Raw genomic sequence first — 21548 nt, 5'->3', positions numbered from 1 at the left:
CTCTCTCTCTCTCTCTCTCCCTCTCTCTCTCTCTCTCTCTCTCTCTCTCTGTTAACGTGTGTTAACATTGCCAAAGCAAGTGAAGTAGATAGTAAACAAAAGTGAAATAAACAATAAATATTAACAGTAAACATTACACTCAGAAGTTTCAAAAGAATAAAGACATTTCAAATGTCATATTATGTATATATACAGTGTTGTAACAATCTCTCTCTCTCTCTCTCTCTTCTTCTCCTGTGCCCTGCTTCCCCAGCCAAAGCAGAATGGTTTGTTGACGCTGTTTCACACTGTCAGTCTAACTAACTGCTTGGCTTGGCTGCCATATGTGAGTCATTGTTACACGCATGGCCTACTGACATGGCTTACTGACCTACACTCATGAGATCAAGTCGGAGTGTTATCTCCAACTTGCTTGTCATCTCTCTCAACAACTTGATTTTAATGGTGTCAATTTGAGGACAAATAGCAGATTCTGTCGGTCTGTCTGTGTATGATTATGAACAGAGAAGCAACTTCAAACAAGTTGTTTGACATTGGACAAATCTATATTTAGACTCTCAGTAACATTTTAGCATTCTAATCCTGTCCTCATTCTCCCAAAGTCATCTCTCTCCATCTCTCGCTCCCTCTGTTTTCCTCTCCCTGCATCCCTCTCCCCCCCTGTCTCTCGGTCTCTCTCTTTAGAACAGTGGGGCTAGGCTCTCAGGATGTGGTCATTAGACTGTGGATTGTTTGGAGAGGGTGTGGAGAGCACTGAACATTTTCTAAGCAGTTGGTCACTTTCTAAATATATAACAAGCTCATGGGTTTAGCCAGGGCCAATTTGATAGTGGGCAACAGTTTTATACGGTACCGGACTGTGTGGCGGGTGGTATGTGTAAAGGAATCCCGTGGTGGTTGATATCTTTCTAAAGCCCTATGGACGTATGGTCTGTTACTGGGTTTGTGAAATTTCATGGATATGTCACGGGATTTAGGGCTGATTTGATAGGGGGTATAGTTATTGTACAGTATCAGTACTGTCTCTGGTATGTGTAGCCTATGTCCCTGGGGGAAATCTTTAGGAATCCAGTTGGTGGTCATTACAACAATGTTTATATCTTTCTAGTGTAGGCTATGTCCCTGCCCTGGGGATACTTTTCAGGAATCCAGTGGTTGATTTCAACAAAGTTGTATCTGTCTAAATCCCTATGGACTGATTTTCCGTTACTTTGTTTGTGAGAATTCACAGTCCTCAGGAAACCCTCCCACTCCACTGATCCTTATAATTTGGTCTCAGAGCACCGTGTGTGTGTGTGTGTGTGTGTGTGTGTGTGTGTGTGTGTGTGGACCCCTTAATTCAACTCTCTAGAGAAAAGCCAGAACAAAGGGTATGAAAACACTGAATGGGTGTGGTTTAAAAAGTCAGGAAAAGTTCAGTTGGCTGTAATAAGCTCTACATCAAGGACTGCTAGACATGTATTGGTTTGAAGCTATCATTGTATAGGCTTATACCAACTGTAGCCTATAGCAACTGTGTGACAACAACTGAATATCATTGAACTATACCCTAGAGGAAGTGTGTTATGAGAACCATTAGTGAAAATTAGTCCAGTCTTAGTCACTTCCTGAATATGAGCTAAAACATGTCAGCTTATGGTCGGCTAGTGACTACTTATTGCTGTAGTAGTGGGTCCTGTTATGCAGTAGCCTATGTTAGTGAATGGTGTCATTGACGACTGAGGGGGTAATGGGTTGGCCTAATGAGGTAATCCGTCTGTCACTGTGATGACTAATGGCAGGTAAGGAAGCAGGACTATCAGTATCTCTCACACAAACTCATCTCTGTGTGTGTTCATCTGTATCTTCTCCCACACAGACACCAATGACACACTGATGACTGTGGTGTTCTGGATGGTATCAAAGACAGATGTCCTCTGGTCACCTCTAGCTACTCCTGCAGAGAGCTGGCATGCTCCTCCTCTGTCCTGACCCACTGCAACCAGCTCTACAGCCCTATAGAATGTAGTTGGTCAGGACTGAATCATCTTTTCATCAAATCAAGACTACTCTATTATGTGGGACCTAGCTAATAAGATTACAAGATGTAGATGACCTAGCCCAATATAAGCAGTGAACACCCTTTAAGCTTGGTTTGAGAATGTGAATATCAAGAATACATGTAGGTCTATGTCTATCTAGCACCTCTTCTTGCCTTTTTACATTACGTTTTATATTTGAATATCGGCCAACAACGTACTGTAGTGGTTCAGAGAGCACTCCTCCTCCTTGGCCATCCCGACTGTGTGAGTGTGTTGACCTTAGTGAGTCAGTGTGACATAGTAGAGTTTAGTGGGGGAGAGTAGGCTAAAGCTTCAAACATACATTTAACGCTGTGAACTATCATCATACTTCCACGTCTGGATAAGAGCCAATTAAACAAGGCTTGTAAATATGTCATCATGGTCTGGTGGCCAGCGGCTCTGAACTATGAATTCATCTTTACTGAGACCACTCCAGATTAGGCTGCAGTTTATGAACAGCAGACCCCAAGGGGGAGTTCCTACCCCCAGCTATGATGGGGCGTGGGAGAGAGGAGATGGCGGCTCTGTTCTGTTCCAGACTCCAGGCTACAGTTAGCCAAGCTATAGGCAGGGAGAAATCCCTCCTATTCTCCAATCTCCACTACCCCCTCAATCCTCCACCCCTGCAGTGCAGAACAGCAGCCTCCCAGGCTCCCACTCATCCAGTCCTCCACTCCCCCCTGCACCTTTCTTCCCATCATCCATAACTCCATTTGAATAGGAGTTTCCCATCTTACTTTAACCCTCCCGTCCCACTTTCCCACAGGCCAACATGTTTTCGCCACACAAAAACTGTCTATCATCGTTCTCGCACAGATTCTCACAACTAGACTATAAGCCTTCTTATGGATAATCCACTGTTTATTATTACTTAATTCCTCAAAATGAAAGAGTTCAAAACGTGTAGCTCTTTGTGAATTGCTGAGTCAGTCAGTGAAAGGTACCTAAACACACCTACTTTGTTGCTGCTATACCGTTGTCTGACTGTTAGCCTACTGGCTAGGTTAATAATGGCGATTACTGTTGGCACCTTAGCCTACATTGATGCTAGCTCTCTAGTCTACAGTATTCTTGCACATCCAGACATTCCACCGTATTCCTAGAACGGCTGGAGTTGAGGCTAGCTTAGTGGTCATGTGAGAGACTTGGACCTGGTGTGACTTAGTACCTGCCAGGGAGAGGTTAGCTGTCTGCCTCCTTCCCATCCTCATCAGTAGCCTACATGATGGTTCATGGCCCTGCTGTCTGCACTACTGAACCTGCTCACTGACTAAGGGGTCCATATGATTTCAGTCACTTTCTGATTGCGCCCCCTTTTGATTTGAACAAAACCTTCCATACATGTTTGCCCATGGAAGTAACTTTTTGGACCTGAATGCCAAAACAATCAGGAGATATAGAGGTGCATAAATTGACCCATTTTTGCCTACCCCACCATACCATGAGACACCCACGTTTTCATTACAAAAAAATTAACGTTTTCATTTAGCTAAATACAGGTAAACTAAACTCTTAACTCTAACACCCTCCTCTCTCTCTCTTTAGAAATACAAGGGGGTGTTATGTAGGGGGTGTTTCAACATAGCTAGGTGTGACACCACCAGAGAAAGTGAAGTATCATGTTTCACCGTAGTAATGTTGTATTATTAATGTAAAGTGATACAGGCCAGGGCTGAAGGCTACTTAAATTAGAACAACTAATTTCAACACTCTCTCCTTTCTGTTCAGTTGAGCTCAAGATAACCTCAAATAGGAAAAATATTCACACCACCACAACCATCCAGGCAATGCTCCAAATGGTTTTCCAACGATATAGGCCTAAACTCCCTCTTGATCTGTAAACATATTGAAGCTAATCTGTATCAAACCAGTTAAAGCTGAGGTGATACAAGTTAATCTACAGGCATGGACAGACTAGCCAAGGGCAGAGAGACCTGATTATGATAAAATCCCCCTCAGATTTTGCATTAAATAATCTGAGATTATAGAGGGAGTTGTGGATTATGGCAGGCATGAGATAGGAGTGTTTTTAGAATGGAGATAATAGGAGATGATCGAGAGGTCTCAGCGGGAATGTTCCACTCCAACTGACTGTACTGTACACACTACTCAGCTAATGGAAGAGAGATGCTATTAGTTATAATGATGAACTGAGTCAATGTAGAGTTTTATTGGCTTCTCATCTATTTCCAGGACCTCAGGTTCAATTCTAAGTGTGTCTTGGTTTGGTGGTAAGAGGGATCTGGCTGGAAAAATGTAACCATTCTCAAATTCATAGACAGAGCTATTGATGCAAGGACCTTTATGGATGCCAGAGTTGTATTGTCGTCTCTTCTCTCTCACCAGTCTATTACCAGTCCTTCTGGTTAAGACAGTGGGAGTGTCTCATGTTGTGTTCCTAGTTCAGGCCGAGGGGAAATGATAGTGTGCCTGTGGAAAGAGGAAGTGGGAGATAAAGATGTCGCTTCCTCCCAGAGCTGGACGTGACCAGCCACCAGTCCGATCCATCTATTCAACAGTAAATTAGACCTGGCGTACTGCGTGCGCTCAGTAGGAGGCTGGCTGATCACAGAGGGGTAATGTTGAGAGACATTTATAAAGAGCAAGTGGTTGTGTTTACGTTATATGAGCATGTGTTCTCGCTGTGTTTTAAATGCTCCGCTGTGGTACATGTGTATGTGAGGGGGCCTCGACACAGGAAGATTCAGATTAGAAAAGCAAATGACATCAGTTGCCACTTTCACCCACAACCTCAAGAATAACAATGAGAATGATGTTGAATTTATCACATTTTCTGTTCCAAGTAAAACGGACGTCAGTGTGCTGCTAACAATAAATCTTCCTCCACTGCCCCTATCCTCATACCGGGCTCGAACCAGTGATCCTCTGCTCACAAACACAAGTACGGTACGGTACGTTCTTAACTCCGTTACACAAGCTCTAAAATGGATAAAGATGCATTGTTACTAAAGATGTTGTTTACTCACACCATTTCACAATGAATTAAACTGTTTCAGTAAGGGCTCACAGTATCCCTGAGCCAGGATTCCCAAAGCCCCCTAGTCTCAAATGCTTAGTTTAGCGTATTTACAGTGACTGTAGTCTAATCTGATTGTGTGTGTGTGTGTGTGTGTGTGTGTGTGTGTGTGTGTGTTAGTTGGGGGTGTGTGGGTGTTAATCAGAGTATTACTACACCAACCCAGTCCTCCTGTCTGCTAGCATCAACCATTAGCTCATCCCAGTCTCATCGAAGTCTCTTAGAATAGAAACTACTACAGTTCTCTCACCTTAGCAATCACTGACCATGACCATATTCCTAGTCCACCAATACTGCTGTAGAAGCTATAAATGGTAGCCTATTTTATATTTAGGCCTAAAGTACGTAGTAAATCCTGTAACTAAAATTGTATTTCTTCTGGTTGAGATGTAGAATTGATCCTTTCAGTTCTACATGAAGAAATGTTGGCTAGTAGTTGACGGTCGATTTGGGATTGTGAATGAAAAATGGTAGCCAGACTGCTACCCTAGCATGGCAACACATCTCTCTGGGGTCAGTTACTAGTCTGTAGATTAGAACATACAGCATTTACAGAGCTGACCTCAACCCAACCAAGGTCAAAGTTTAACATGAAGAAACATAATCACCAGTGAACTAAGGGGTTGAGCTGAACAGTTGAGCTGTCTGAGGGTGTTGGGTGCCTGAATGAGTATATAATGGAACATCAGACTAATTCCTTGATAAAATGCCATAATAAGAGAATATCCGTCCTGACCTCCCTATGGATTAAATGTAAAAAGGGTCAGTAATGACAGAATGGCTTTAACATTAAAGCCAAACAACTAGTTGAGCAAAACTGACTGTAGTAGTGTGTGTTTTGTATTTCTATAGACTGGTCTGGGAACAGTGACAAGCAGGGGAGAGGAGGGGGCTCAATGACCTCAAGCTGACCCTTGTGCTTCAGCTGTCTGTCAGAGATCAGCCCTAAAGGCGTCAGCATGCTTCAGTTCGGCTGACGTCTAGCTGAACTCAGCTAACCGAACGCATACTCTCTTAAGACTTTCGCTTGAAAAACAAGAACATGCTGCAATAGTACTGTTTGTCTAAAACCTTGTGAAGACTTACAGAAAACGTTTGACCTGTGTCATTGCCAACAAAGGGTATATAACAAAGTATTGAGAAACTTTTGTTATTGACCAAATACTTATTTTCCACCATAATTTGCAAATAAATTCATTAAATATCCTACAATGTGATTTTTTGGATTTTCTTTTCTTATTTTGTCAGTCATAGTTGACGTGTACCTATAATGAAAATTACAGGCCTCTCTCATCTTTTTAAGTGGGAGAACTTGCACAATTGGTGGCTGACTAAATACTTTTTTCCCCCACTGTATATGCATGAACTCTACCGAACTGTTTCGGCTGGGAAGCATGCAGATGCCTTTACTCTCTTCCTGCAGGTCAGAGGTCAACAGGAATTGGCACAGTCATCCCTATGAATGAGCATGGCGACAGCAGCCATGTTGTTTGGGTTTGTTTACACTTTCAGTGTGATAGACAAGACCGTGAATAAAGATAGAAGATAGGAACGTTATGAGGGCAGGGTATGATAATTGTTGAAGTGTGTAACTAAATCATGTTTGGGTAGTCAGAGATCTCTCAGCTCTGTTGACGGAGCTGTCCGAAGGTGCCATCACGCGCACCGCACACACTTCCTCTCTGTACTCTGGGTCCTTTCCCCTCCCCACCAAGAACAGAGGGTCCAGGAAGCTCCCAAAACCTCTCATATCCGCCCTGAGATGACTGATCAACACACGCACACACACTGACTGAGATACACTCACTGAGACAGAAACAGATGTGCAGTGTAAACACATACTGGGGCTGGGCGATATGGCCTTAATATCATATCTCGATTATTTTCACATTTGTGGGCGATTCACGATATACTGTATATTTTCTCTAAATAAGCGTTGTTGTACAATTAAAGGTCAAATACACTGCATTTCAAACAGTCAGCCATAATCTAATGAATTCAGGGCTTATGCAGTTATATCAAGGCTAAATATAAGCCTTCCACAACCATAAGACCCACTAATAGTTTAATAATTTAATCAAAATATTTTAACCTGCTTTTTTTGCAATAATCACTGATCTGGCTTTCAAGTCTGTCTATGAAAATGCAATTTTTTTGTTACAAATTCAACTAGAACCACGCATAATGCACATTCACTAATAATGACTAACTTCTTGTAGCAGGCATTAGGCTATAGAATATTAACACAGGTCTCATCAACAATCGCTCAAGCCCACGTGCTAGTGATTAGCCAGCTAATCTTTATATTTCAAGTTTAGCTAACTTGGATCTATTTGCTAGCTAACAAGGTTGAACAGTTGAATTGTTATGAACACACCCTTCTGTCTGTCTCCAACTGTTTGAAAAGCATGTTAGCCTGTCCACTTTGTTCAGATGTTGAAATCGAGTGGCCTACCTTATTTCTCAGAATGAGAACGAGTTGCCAATTCCTTATATAATTGTGTTTTATGCGTATTTCCAGTGTTGTAGTAATCGAGACCAGTCCGGTTTCAAGACCACATTGAGAGTCTCGGTCTTGTCTCAGTGTCAGATACATTTGTGCTCGGTCTTGAGTCGGTCTCGGACAGTGAGGAGTCGTACATTTTTTCCAGAGATCAGCGGATTAAAAAACTCATAATTATCAACTTCCATTCAGTCAGTGCATAAAACTGCTTCGCCAGGCCAAATATGTACACTCTTTCTTGAAACATGAATACAGTATCTTAACAGCCTTTATATCTATTATAGACATGTTTGCGCAGTGGCGAATCTATAGGCCTTCAGTGTGTGACAGGTTCGTGATTCTGAAATGACAGCAACCGTAATACCAGCGCACTCAAATAGGAGAGTGGACTTTTTGTAAAACACAAAGGGCCAGTGGTGTAGTGGAGGCTATACACAGGTATAAACCGTATACCCACTTTGTTTTTCATGGGCATTGCGTATACTCTCTTCTTATTCCCTTCTGTTGCGTATCAAAGTAGTGTAGTGGAGGTACAGTGAGGGAAAAAAGTATTTGATCCCCTGCTGATTTTGTACGTTTGCCCACTGACAAAGAAATGATCAGTCTATAATTTTAATGGTAGGTTTATTTGAACAGTGAGAGACAGAATAACAACAACAAAATCCAGAAAAACGCATGTCAAAAATGTTATGAATTGATTTGCATTTTAATGAGGGAAATAAGTATTTGACCCCTCTGCAAAACATGACTTAGTACTTGGTGGCAAAACCCTTGTTGACAATCACAGAGGTCAGACGTTTCTTGTAGTTGGCCACCAGTTTTGCACACATCTCAGGAGGGATTTTGTTCCACTCCTCTTTGCAGATCTTCTCCAAGTCATTAAGGTTTCGAGGCTGACGTTTGGCAACTCGAACCTTCAGCTCCCTCCACAGATTTTCTATGGGATTAGGGTCTGGAGACTGGCTAAGCCACTCCAGGACCTTAATGTGCTTCTTCTTGAGCCACTCCTTTGTTGCCTTGGCCATGTGTTTGGGGTCATTGTCATGCTGGAATACCCATCCACGACTCATTTTCAATGCCCTGGCTGAGGGAAGGAGGTTCTCACCCAAGATTTGACGGTACATGGTCCCATCCATCGTCCCTTTGATGCGGTGAAGTTGTCCTGTCCCCTTAGCAGAAAAACACCCTCAAAGCATAATGTTTCCACCTCCATGTTTGACGGTGGGGATGGTGTTCTTGGGGTCATAGGCAGCATTCCTCCTCCTCCAAACACGGCGAGTTGAGTTGATGCCAAAGAGCTCCATTTTGGTCTCATCTGACCACAACCCTTTCACCCAGTTCTCCTCTGAATCATTCAGATGTTCATTGGCAAACTTCAGACAGGCATGTACAGTGGGGAAAAAAAGTATTTAGTCAGCCACCAATTGTGAAAGTTCTCCCACTTAAAAAGATGAGAGGCCTGTAATTTTCATCATAGGTACACGTCAACTATGACAGACAAAATGAGATTTTTTTCTCTCCAGAAAATCACATTGTAGGATTTTTAATGAATTTATTTGCAAATTATGGTGGAAAATAAGTATTTGGTCAATAACAAAAGTTTCTCAATACTTTGTTATATACCCTTTGTTGGCAATGACACAGGTCAAACGTTTTCTGTAAGTCTTCACAAGGTTTTCACACACTGTTGCTGGTATTTTGGCCCATTCCTCCATGCAGATCTCCTCTAGAGCAGTGATGTTTTGGGGCTGTCGCTGGGCAACACGGACTTTCAATTCCCTCCAAAGATTTTCTATGGGGTTGAGATCTGGAGACTGGCTAGGCCACTCCAGGACCTTGAAATGCTTCTTACGAAGCCACTCCTTCGTTGCCCGGGCGGTGTGTTTGGGATCATTGTCATGCTGAAAGACCCAGCCACGTTTCATCTTCAATGCCCTTGCTGATGGAAGGAGGTTTTCACTCAAAATCTCACGATACATGGCCCCATTCATTCTGTCCTTTACAAGGATCAGTCGTCCTGGTCCCTTTGCAGAAAAACAGCCCCAAAGCATGATGTTTCCACCCCCATGCTTCACAGTAGGTATGGTGTTCTTTGGATGCAACTCAGCATTCTTTGTCCTCCAAACACGACGAGTTGAGTTTTTACCAAAAAGTTATATTTTGGTTTCATCTGACCATATGACATTCTCCCAATCCTCTTCTGGATCATCCAAATGCACTCTAGCAAACTTCAGACGGGCCTGGACATGTACTGGCTTAAGCAGGGGGGCACGTCTGGCACTGCAGGATTTGAGTCCCTGGCGGCGTAGTGTGTTACTGATGGTAGGCTTTGTTACTTTGGTCCCATCTTTCTGCAGGTCATTCACTAGGTCCCCCCGTGTGGTTCTGGGATTTTTGCTCACCGTTCTTGTGATCATTTTGACCCCACGGGGTGAGATCTTGCGTGGAGCCCCAGATCGAGGGAGATTATCAGTGGTCTTGTATGTCTTCCATTTCCTAATAATTGCTCCCACAGTTGATTTCTTCAAACCAAGCTGCTTACCTATTGCAGATTCAGTCTTCCCAGCCTGGTGCAGGTCTACAATTCTGTTTCTGGTGTCCTTTGACAGCTCTTTGGTCTTGGCCATAGTGGAGTTTGGAGTGTGACTGTTTGAGGTTGTGGACAGGTGTCTTTTATACTGATAACAAGTTCAAACAGGTGCCATTAATACAGGTAACGAGTGGAGGACAGAGGAGCCTCTTAAAGAAGAAGTTACAGGTCTGTGAGAGCCAGAAATCTTGCTTGTTTGTAGGTGACCAAATACTTATTTTCCACCATAATTTGCAAATAAATTCATTAAAAATCCTACAATGTGATTTTCTGGAAAAAAAATTCTCAATTTGTCTGTCATAGTTGACATGTACCTATAATGAAAATTACAGGCCTCTCTCATCTTTTTAAGTGGGAGAACTTGCACAATTGGTGGCTGACTAAATACTTTTTTTCCCCCACTGTATATGTGCTTTCTTGAGTAGGGGGACCTTGCGGGCGCTGCAGGATTTCAGTCCTTCACGGCGTAGTGTGTTACCAATTGTTTTCTTGGTGACTATGGTCCCAGCTGCCTTGAGATCATTGACAAGATCCTCCCGTGTAGTTCTGGGCTGATTCCTCACCGTTCTCATGATCATTGCAACTCCACGAGGTGAGATCTTGCATGGAGCCCCAGGCCGAGGGAGATTGACAGTTATTTTGTGTTTCTTCCATTTGCGAATAATCGCACCAACTGTTGCCACCCACTGGGGAGCCAGGCCCTGACAGGCCCACCCAATCAGTTTGATGTGGTTTAAACATCGTTTCGGACTTTTTCATAAAAAAAGGTGTGATTTTGAGAGTGAAAACTCATTAAGAAAACAGGATTTTTCACACAGGGTGCCTTTCCTTCGCTGGGAAAAATTAGAGTATACCCACTTCTCCAGGCACCACTACACCGCTACATAGGGCTGATGGAAAGACAGCAGTCACACACAACATGATGTTAAAGGATAAGCAGTCCATAAACTCAGACATAATAAGCCAGTAGGTCCCAATCATAAGAATACAAAAACACAACCATTAAGCATTTCCCAATCAAAATGTACATCTATTACTTCCCATTGCAAAAAACATTTCACGTTTAGCACACAAAGTTTAGCACACAAAGTAACCGGTGACCTATAGTTTAAAGTGGAACTGACAGCGTTTTAATTACTTTGCAGATATGAAACACAGACAATCATAATATCAGTCAAAAATATCAAATTCCCAGTTTATGCTACAAAACCAACTTTATAAGAGGTTTTAAAAATAGGCTCTATTTGACTCAACGTTCCATGACGTACACTAAGGCATTGTTGGCAGAATAGATGGATGCAGTTCAATGCATGATTAATATAATTCACCAATGCATTTCTTGGTAGTCCAAAACACATTGCTATCAGGTTGTAAATCAGAGCTGGCCTGGTACATTGTTTTCTGCCTCCATTCGGGATGCACTGTTTCAGTTTCAGTTTCAATGACTCAATATTCTGGACAAAAAGGGACGAATGTAACTAAGGCTGGGAATGTCAATACAATCAAACTAGCAAGGGCAATGATCACAAGTCAGTCATAACGTGGCTAATAGGCTAGCGTATCTATTTATGTAGCAAGCTAAAAACACAGAGCCTAACGTTAGCTAGCTAGCTGCAAGAAGGATGTCGTGCCATTGGAGGAGTGGGTGAGTGACTGACATTTTCCCCTCATATTGTTTTTCAGTGGCTATACACAGCTAGAGATGCAGGTGTCATTTGGTTATTAGCTAGCAAGAACTTGAACGACTGTTGTCCAGTTAGCATATCTCTTGTGTTTGAAAATTCACTCTGGCTATCTACTCTGATTTCAGAGCGCTCTCATCTGAGTGTGCCAGAGCGCAGAACAACTGATGAATTTACGACCGAGCAACACCTGCTGAATATGACCGGTGTCAGTAAACGTAGCATAACATGTAAATAGCCTAACCAGCTCTGTTACGGTGAGTAAAATGGTCAGAGTGAGGTGTTCTCTCATTTGTGTCTGGAAGTAGCAAGCTAGCCAACTTTAGCCAGTTAGCTTGGGTGCTTGGTTGGGACAAGCATGCATTGTCAGGCAAGGTGCAGAAGGACGAGGAGGCTACAATTCCCCATTGTTTATCAGTTCAATTTTGATGGCCAACTAGCTGAAAAAGTTTGAGAGGGTTTATCTAATGCTCCTTCGTTAGATTTTAGCTCATCTTGCTCTGGCTAGCATTAGTTAATTGTATTATTTTTCCGTATTTTCTTTGTTTTTTTTATTTCTATTTTATTTTTTATTAGTAATTTAGCAGACACTCTTATCCAGAGCGACTTACAGTTAGTGCATCCATTTTTTTTCTTTTTTCCCCCCCATACTGTTGATCTTGTTGTTGTTGATGTGCATAACTGAGGGAGAGAGAGCCTACCTTTTCATGGTTGTTTGAGCAATAGGACTGTAAAGTTACCAAATGTAAGAGGACTCCCGTGGTGTTTACATATTTGCAGAAATCCATTCAGGTTTATTTTGTGGCTTTTGGCGAATGCTTTCTAATGATCTAAAGTCGCGAAGTTGCAACTGCCTATAAACACACAGTCCAGTTCAAAGTGAATGATGGCAGGCCCTTGTGGCAAATGGCTTGTTTTATAAAGGCCTACTGTAGCTCTGATTGGCTATAGCGTACTGTTCTGTGTAGACTCCAGTCCCGGACAAGACAGATGTTTTTATTCGGTTTTATTTCCTGCAGTGTCTATTGATTGTCCAAATGCACGGCCGCTTTCCCACTCTATATTGCTATCTAATTTTCACAAATGCCTTAGTATATGTAATTCCCAAACATTCTATGAATTTATGAAAATGTGGAAATGACCATATCGAAGTGGACACTTGTCAGAAAATGTTTTTAAAAAGTGTAATTCTTCCTGGGGGTGTATATGAACAGATTTTTAATAAGATTTCAATTTGCTAAAATGCTGTTAGTTCCACTTTGAATGCAACAATGTTTCACACACATAAGTTATTTTAAAAGAGATGGCTAACAACCGCAAGCGCGCTGCAATAAAAAACACAGTTCCACTCAGCAGATGATGATCATTTGAAACATAACTTCTTGTTGAAAGTTATTATTGAAAGGGGAGAAGCTAACAAATTAGCAACAACATCTTCTTTGATAACACCTGCTGCAGCCACTGCAAACTAGCCGACAACAAAAGCTAGCTAGCTAGACCGTGAGAATACTACTGTTCGCTATTGTGCAGTGACCTGTTGTCCTTCAAGAAGGCAGAAGTTTCAATATGTTTTTGTAAACACGGTCCCACCCATTAACTCAATGTGATTGGTTGATTCCACTGTCACTCCCAAATTTTGCCCAATACAGTTGAATGGTAGATGCCTTTATCTAGCTTCGGATGGCCTAGCCAATGGCTGACTTAGCTAGCTAGATTTATCTCCCCAGTGTTAACCCTTTCCTTTCTAACAGTCCTGTGTAGCTCAGTTGGTAGAGCATGGCGTTTGCAACGGCAGGGTTGTGGGTTCGATTCCCACGGGGGGCCAGTATGAATTTTTTTTACTCAAATGTAAATGTAACAAAAACTGAAGAGATTAAATCAGAGCATAAATGAAAATAATAATATACAGTGCCTTCGGAAAGTTTTCAGACACCTTAACTTTTTCCACATTTTGTTACGTTAAAGGCTTATTCTAAAATGGATTAAATAAAAACATTTCCTCAGCAATCTACACACAATACCCCATAATGACAAAGCGAAAACAGGTTTTTAGAACTTTTTGCAAATGTATTACAAATAAAAAACAGATACCTTATTTACATAAGTATTCAGACCCTTTGCTATGAGACTCGAAATTGAGCTCAGGTACATCCTGTTTCCATTGATCATCCTTGAGATGTTTCTACAACTTGTTTGGAGTCCACCTGTGGTAAATTCAATTGATTGGACATGTTTTGGAAAAGCACACACCTGTCTATATAAGGTCCCACAGTTGACAGTGCATGTCAGAGCAAAAACCAAGCCATGAGGTCGAAGGAATTGTCCGTAGAGCTCCGAGACAGGATTGTGTCGAGGCACAGATCTGGGGAAGGGTACCAAAAAATGTCTGCAGCGTTGAAGGTCCCCAAGAACACAGTGGCCTCCATCATTTTTAAATGGAAGAAGTTTGGAACCACCAAGACTCTTCCTAGAGCTGGCCGCCCGGCCAAACTGAGCAATCGGGGAAGAAGGGCCTTGGTCAGGGAGGTGACCAAGAACCTGATGTTCACTGACAGAGCTCTAGAGTTCCTCTGTGGAGATAAGAGAACCTTCCAGAAGGACAACCATCTATGCAGCACTCCACCAAATCAGGCCTTTTATGGTAGAGTGGCCGGACGGAAGCCACTACTCTGTAAAAGGCACATGACAGCCCGCTTGGAGTTTGCCAAAAGGCACCTAAAGACTCTTAGACCAAACAAGATTCTCTGGACTGATGAAACCAAGATTGAGCTCTTTGGCCTGAATGCCAAGCGTCACGTCTGGAGGAAACCTGGCACCATCCCTACGGTGTAGCATGGTGGTGGCAGCATCATGCTGTGGGGATGTTCTTCAGCTGCAGGGACTGGGAGACTAGTCAGGATCGAGGCAAAGATGAACGGAGCAAAGTACAGAGAGATCTTTGATGAAAACCTGCTCCAGAGCGCTCAGGTCCTCAGACTGGGGCGAAGGTTCACCTTCCAACAGGACAACGACCCTAAGCACACAGCCAAGACAACGCTGGAGTGGCTTCGGGACAAGTCTCTGAATGTCGTTGAGTGGCCCAGCCAGAGCCCGGACTTGAACTCGATCGAACATCTCTGGAGAGACCTGAAAATAGCTGTGCAGCAACGCTCCCCATCCAACCTGACAGAGCTTGAGAGGATCTGCTGAGAAGAATGGAAGAAACTCCCCAAATACAGGTGAGCCAAGCTTGTATCGTCATACCCAAGAAGACTAGAGGCTTTAATCGCTGCCAAAGGCGCTTCAACAAAGTAATGAGTAAAGGGTCTGAATACTTATGTAAATGTAATAATTATTTTTTATACATTTGCCAAAATTTCTCAACCTGTTTTTGCTTTGTCATTTAAATCAAATCAAATTTTATTTGTCACATGCTCCGAATACAACAGGTGTAGACCTTACCGTGAAATGCTTACTTACAAGCCCTATTGGGGTATTGTATGGGGTATTGTGTGTAGATTGAAAAACAGTTGAATCAATTTTAGAATAAGGCTGTAACGTTACAAAATGTGGAAAAAGTCAACAGGTCTGAATACTCTCCGAATGCACTTTAATTATCATTATAATCATTATTTTATGTATCCTTAGCCATTCTCTGAAGGCGTAGAAGGGCCATTGTTCCCACTGTGAGTGGCTCTATTTTCATTTGTTCACTATTTTGAATGTCTAAAGAATAAATGTTGTTCTGAAATATGAACACAGATATACTGGACATTTTGTACTCTTAATATGGTGGTGATTTGACAAAATTACAATCATGGTCTTGAATTGGACTCGCATTTTTCTGGTCTCGGTCTTGACTCGGTCTCAGACCTCTTGTCCCCCTCCCGGTCTCAGTCATGACTCGGTCTCACTCCCCCTCCGGTCTTGGTCTTGACTCTGACTCGATTTGCTCCGGTCTTGGTCTTGAATCGGTCTCGTCTTAGGAGGTTTCACTCTCGCTAAAATCTGTCCAAAATAAGGCCAATGCATTTCTATGGACTTATTTTGGACCTAAGCTTGTCGCCTGCCTTCCCGCCTTTGTGACAACAACTCCCATTGTTAGGGCAGAGACGTGCATCTCGTCATTATAGACAGATCTCTGGTATAAATGGGAAGGTGTACACAGCACAGAGGAGCGAAGGAGACGACACCAAAAATACAACATGAGAACAAGCGGACATAAACGCTCAATACAGGCATTTGGAATATTGCGCAAAAACATTAATTTGAATTAATCCGATATATCCCCCAGCCCTAACTGGTGCTGCAGTGGTGGCACACATGGCTCTGGTGGCCCGCCGTGCCACTACATTGCTAGCTCATTCAGCACTCATTCTTTTAAACACTGTAACCCCCCCCCACCCTGCATTAACCTGCTCCAGCGGTACACACACACCGCAGAATAGCGTCAAACACTCACACACAAACACTCTGCAGATTAGCATCACACACACACCACAGAAAAGCACCTCACACACACGCAAACACACACACTACGCAGAGTAGCATCTCACACACGCGCACACACACTGTTTGTCCAGTGAGCCAGTTGGCCCAGTCAGTTAGGAGACTGTTCTCCCATCAGCACATTCCTCTAGGCAGTGTCCCAAATGTCACCCTATTCCCTATATAGTGCACTACTTTTGACATGAGCCCTATGTGCCCTGGTCAAAAGTAGTGCACTATTTCGGGAATAGGGTGCCATTTGGGGCACATTCCTGTAGTCTCAATAAACTGGTAGCTGCTTTTGGCAGGGGAGACAGGGTGGGGTAACGCTCATATCCTGCCCTTAGACCTCTCACACACACGCACGCGCGCACACACACAAACATTTCTGAAAACATGCAACAGTTTTCCCAAAAGTATTTCTTCCTCTCTCTAATACACAAACTGCAGCAAGTGTTGCTCACAAACCGTTGGTGAGTGCAGACTTGCCCAGGTCACGGCCCACTCTGTCTGCCTAGCTCCAACTCCAGGTCTGGGTGTCTGCTGCGATCTATGGTGGTGCTGTGTGGCAGTGCCAGTCTGTGCCTGTTGTTGTGTCCCACCCCATCACCAGTACAGACACTCCTCTGTCTCTGTGTTAATGACCCAACATCACTCACAGTTCAGAGCTCAGGCTTGGAGTAGGCCAGAACTCTCTCTCACACAATGGAGCTCCAGTCCACTACTCCCCATTACCATCAATCTACCACTTACTGTGGCAGACCGTGGGGCCAACTCCCTCTCTGTGTGTTTGTGTGTGAAAGACGGAAAGATTGTGTTTATGTCTGTAATGTAGGCCTTTGTGTAGGTGTGTATTTGTGTGTGTGTGTGTGTGACAGTTTGTGTGTGTCTTGTAGTTGCTGTTTCCGGGCCAGATTTTTAGGCAGCAGTAACGGTGTGTGTATCCAGGCATGAACACATTGCTGAATACTGGGAGCCCCTACAGCACTGACACAGAATGAGAAAGCACTCAGCACTCTCTTTCTCTTTCTTTCCCTCTCTCTCTTTCTCTCTCTCTCTCTCTCTCTCTCGCAACAACACACTGAGTCACTCTCTGTTGTTTTGAATTGAACTCTTGTCCCCTGCCCCTTTTCTCTCCTCTCTGATGGACGTTGCAAATAATACTGTCCCCTAAAACAACCCATAGCAGTAGTTCTCTCATGTTCAGCCCTATGTCAACAGTTGTTGTTCCACTCAGTAATGTCAAGTACAGAGCAGAGAGAGAGCTGTCAGTACCTTCGAGACAAAACACACACCACCCCAGGCCCAGCGGCTTATCAAACACTCCCCCTTCTATCCCCTTCTGTGTCTCTCTCGCTCTCGCGTTATTTGCTCCTTCTCACTTCCCCAACCAGTTTCTCTCATTGCATGTTTATCTTCCTCTACTCTGGGCTGCAGCACACACCATCCCTCACCCTCCATATGTCAATAAGGCTTTGAGGGGCCACTTCTTCTCAAAAGTCAGTGAGAGGAGGTGTAGGAGGTGGTGTAGGGGCATAAAGCCGTCCGCATACATAGGTTCGGCTGGCGCATAGTAGATCTCGGCTAAGCAAACCGAACGAGTGTGCTTGCATACTCCCTTGAAAGACGTTCGCTTGGGAAAAAGGGGAAAAGCGGAAATAGTGCTGGTAATAGCCATCCACGGCCAAACAAGGAAGTGATGACACACCCAAACAAGGAAGAGGCGCGCTGGAGAATAAAATGGTGTATACAGAAAGACTGGCGGGAAAATGGAAGTTGTGGGAATTGCCCGGGATCTAGTAAATTCGCTTTACCTAGAAACACATATAATAGGCGAGAGAAGGAGAAGATAGTCAGTCAGTGCGACCACTCAACAGAGAAGGAACAACGGAGGGGGGAGTATGCCATGCTGGTCCAACAAATGCGCCCTATTGATGAGGAGCAGCATTTTGTGTACTTCAGGATGAATTGGCCTTTACATGCTAGTCTTTATATGATGCATGGCTAGAATCGTAGAGGTGCAGGTACTTCTGTACCTCCTCGACCAAGCGATGCTGGAAGTTGTTGTTGTCGTTCCGCATGTTGAATCCACACTGAGTTTCGGGCTGAATCGAGAAGAAGAAGAGCCTCGCGTTACCCCTACAGTTGACGAATGACAGACGAAGGGGCGTAGACTTTGGCTACCGAAGTTCGATTTTGCTCAAGAAAAGGTTACATGTGCACGAACGACCAAAACCGTACATAATATATGCACAAGCTGTTTCGAACTGTTTCAGATGGGAAGCATGACTTTGCCCATTATTATGATGGTTGTAGCTATGAATATAAACGTATAATCCTCATAGCCTACATGTTTTTTTTTTGTTTTGTAAAATCACATAGGTGTGTATGAAATAGTAAGCAAAAACGTTGAATTTGGTCCTATGTGGAAATGCAAAATAAATTGGCAGCAGTGTCAATTTTAGCATGTCAATCTTGGTGGGGCAAACTCAACATATATTTTTTTAATGCATGCCAGCAAAGCCACTACACAGCACAACACTAAACAATACATTAATTGCACTATAATGGTGACAAACGGTGCCCATAAACTGTTAGGGCCTGCATAAAGCTGTCCCAACAGCAGAGCTTTCTTTTCAGCACCATGGAGTGAATCCTTACCACTGCTACACCTGGCTATCAGCGAAGTCTTGTCTGCCAGAGAAACAGTTCATTCAGACTCATTTACTGCCTTTTTAAAAAACATAGCTGATATGGCTGACTTGCTTAAACAAATGTGGTTTCTACTGACAATTGAGATGTACAAACTATGACATAAGGGAATGAGTGGCGCAGTGGTCTAAGGCTGTGCCACTAGAGATCCTGGTTCGAATCCAGGCTCTGTCGTAGCCGGCTGCGACCGGGAGACCCATGGGGCGGCGCACAATTGGCCCAGCGTCGTCCAGGGTAGGGGAGGGAATGGCCGGCAGGGATGTAGCTCAGTTGGTAGAGCATGGCGTTTGCAACGCCAGGGTTGTGGGTTCGATTCCCACGGGGGGCCAGTATGAAAAATAAAATAAAAATAAGGTATGCACTCACTAACTGTAAGTCGCTCTGGATAAGAGCGTCTGCTGAATTTTTTTACAAGAGGCAATCCGTAATTTCGATTACGACATTAATGAGCGAGCTAAGACGGACGTAGTCAATATAGCTATTTGTTCAGCACTTTTGAAATGTACAGCGACAGAATTCAGAACATGGGCCGTTCTTACAGTATTCTCCCTGTACACCAAGTCAGAACCGTAGGATAAATAAAGGGGGCATATATTCGATGATGACATTTCTCTAAAACAGGCTATAGGCTACATGTGCACCACAAAGTCAGAACAGTAGGCTAAGTTATGAGGGGGAAAGGGACCACATTTACTATACAACATACACTTAGTATTACTTTCTTAGCTACAGTATACAAATCTCACTGGCATATTACATCATTTATACAGCAGCATACAATACATTTTTGGACTCACTTAAACAGGAAGGTGGCGCAGCTGTCCTTTTTGTGGGCAAATTTTGGCATTAAACTTTGTCATCAAAGTCTGGCATTCTCTGGATTTATGGTGTTTTCAAGACAACTGGGAACTCTGAAAAAAACAAGGTTGAATCATGACGTCAGTGATCTTTAAGTCGGAGCTCTAGAAAGAGGCCTGAGTTCCCGACATGGAATTCCAAGTATTTTCTCAGTCAGTGCTAGTTTTTTTTCCTGAGTTCCCAGTTGTCTTGAACTCACTGAAGTCTGAGATTTCCCAGTTCTGAGTTTGTAGTTGTTTTGAACGCGGCAGAAGTCATGCTGGATTGACAGCATGGCCAATGTATTCAACCTTTTCTGGCCCATGGTGATGCATGTGAATGTTTATCCTTTTAAGCTTGGAAAAGAGACACTTAAACCCAGACTTGGACCACACACCCTCTCCACCGAATAGCAGGCAGGGGAAGAAAAATTGTGATTGCTTTGCAACGCATGCAGTTAGCCACTGATTCCTTCCAAACCACTCATTGTTGTGTAATGTTTATGTCCAATGGCTGATGAGCACCGATACGTTTGATCTATAGTTTCTCTTCATATGACAAGGATTGGAAAGGATTTGCCAGTTGATTGTCTACTTGATTCATGATGACTGCTTGTCTAGCTTGCTAGCTAAGATTTTGAAAGTATGATGTTGACAGGATCAGTCCAATCAAAGCTAAGGTAGATCTAACGTGATTTGACGTCATTTAATCTGTGGCCAATGACCTTGAGCCTCCTTGGATGGGCACTTCAAATGGAAATCTATGGCAGCACCCAAGGGGGCTTGAACTTTATAGCTCTCCATATACATTTTGCTGTGACGTAGTGTCCCCATGAGTGACAGAACACTGAGCCAATCACGGCGCAACTAGAGAACATTACCATCCCCTACGCTCTGTATTTTCCGCTGGCTGCCCCACCACCACAGAAAGCACTGAGCTAGGCTGAAACATCTGCATTTTGAAGCTGCCTTACTCAAGAATGCAAAAAAGAGACCATGTTTTGTATGCGGCTTTATTAACTCAATAAAAAAAAAAATCACATTGTTTGCAAACTGATATGTGGCACGTATTAATGCCAACATAACATGCAAAACCGGCAACAAAAAACTAAAAAAGTTGTTTTGTTTTGCTAAACAGGTTGGGGCTCAAAACAGGTGGGGCTCTGCCCTGAATGATGGGTCGCTACTGATTGGCACACTCCACTTAACAAGACCATTGCCAAATAAGGCGTGCTGTCATCTGCTTTTATAGTAAGCCTTGAGGTGGTACCACCCAGCACATCTAGAATGGAGTGTATTTCATACCGAACCCTTCCCTTGAGATGATACCGAACCCCTCTCAAGGTGCCTCTACATCACGATTTCAATGGTAGAGTTGAACCACTAGGGGCAAAAAGAGCTAGATTTACTACTCAAAAATCAAAATGCATCCCTTTTGCAACAAACTGTCAAAATGAAGACCAGAATTGACGTGTTTCACCGTAACTAAGCCTAAAACATCTGGGTTTTGATGAAAAACAATGTTTTTTCATGAAAGTTACTCTTTAAGGGAGGTTTAGGAGGGAGGGGATGAGGAGTGACAGGCCCCCAGTCCTCCTCTCTACTGCACTTAGACTTAGACACTTATCTCTCCCTGTGACGCTATCGCTGGTCACAGA

This window comes from Coregonus lavaretus (genome assembly GCF_964263955.1).
Source record: "Coregonus lavaretus genome assembly, chromosome: 22".
NCBI classification, from domain to species: Eukaryota; Metazoa; Chordata; class Actinopteri; order Salmoniformes; family Salmonidae; genus Coregonus; species Coregonus lavaretus.
The sequence above is the reverse complement of the archived record's forward strand: the minus strand, read 5'-3'. Positions refer to the sequence as shown.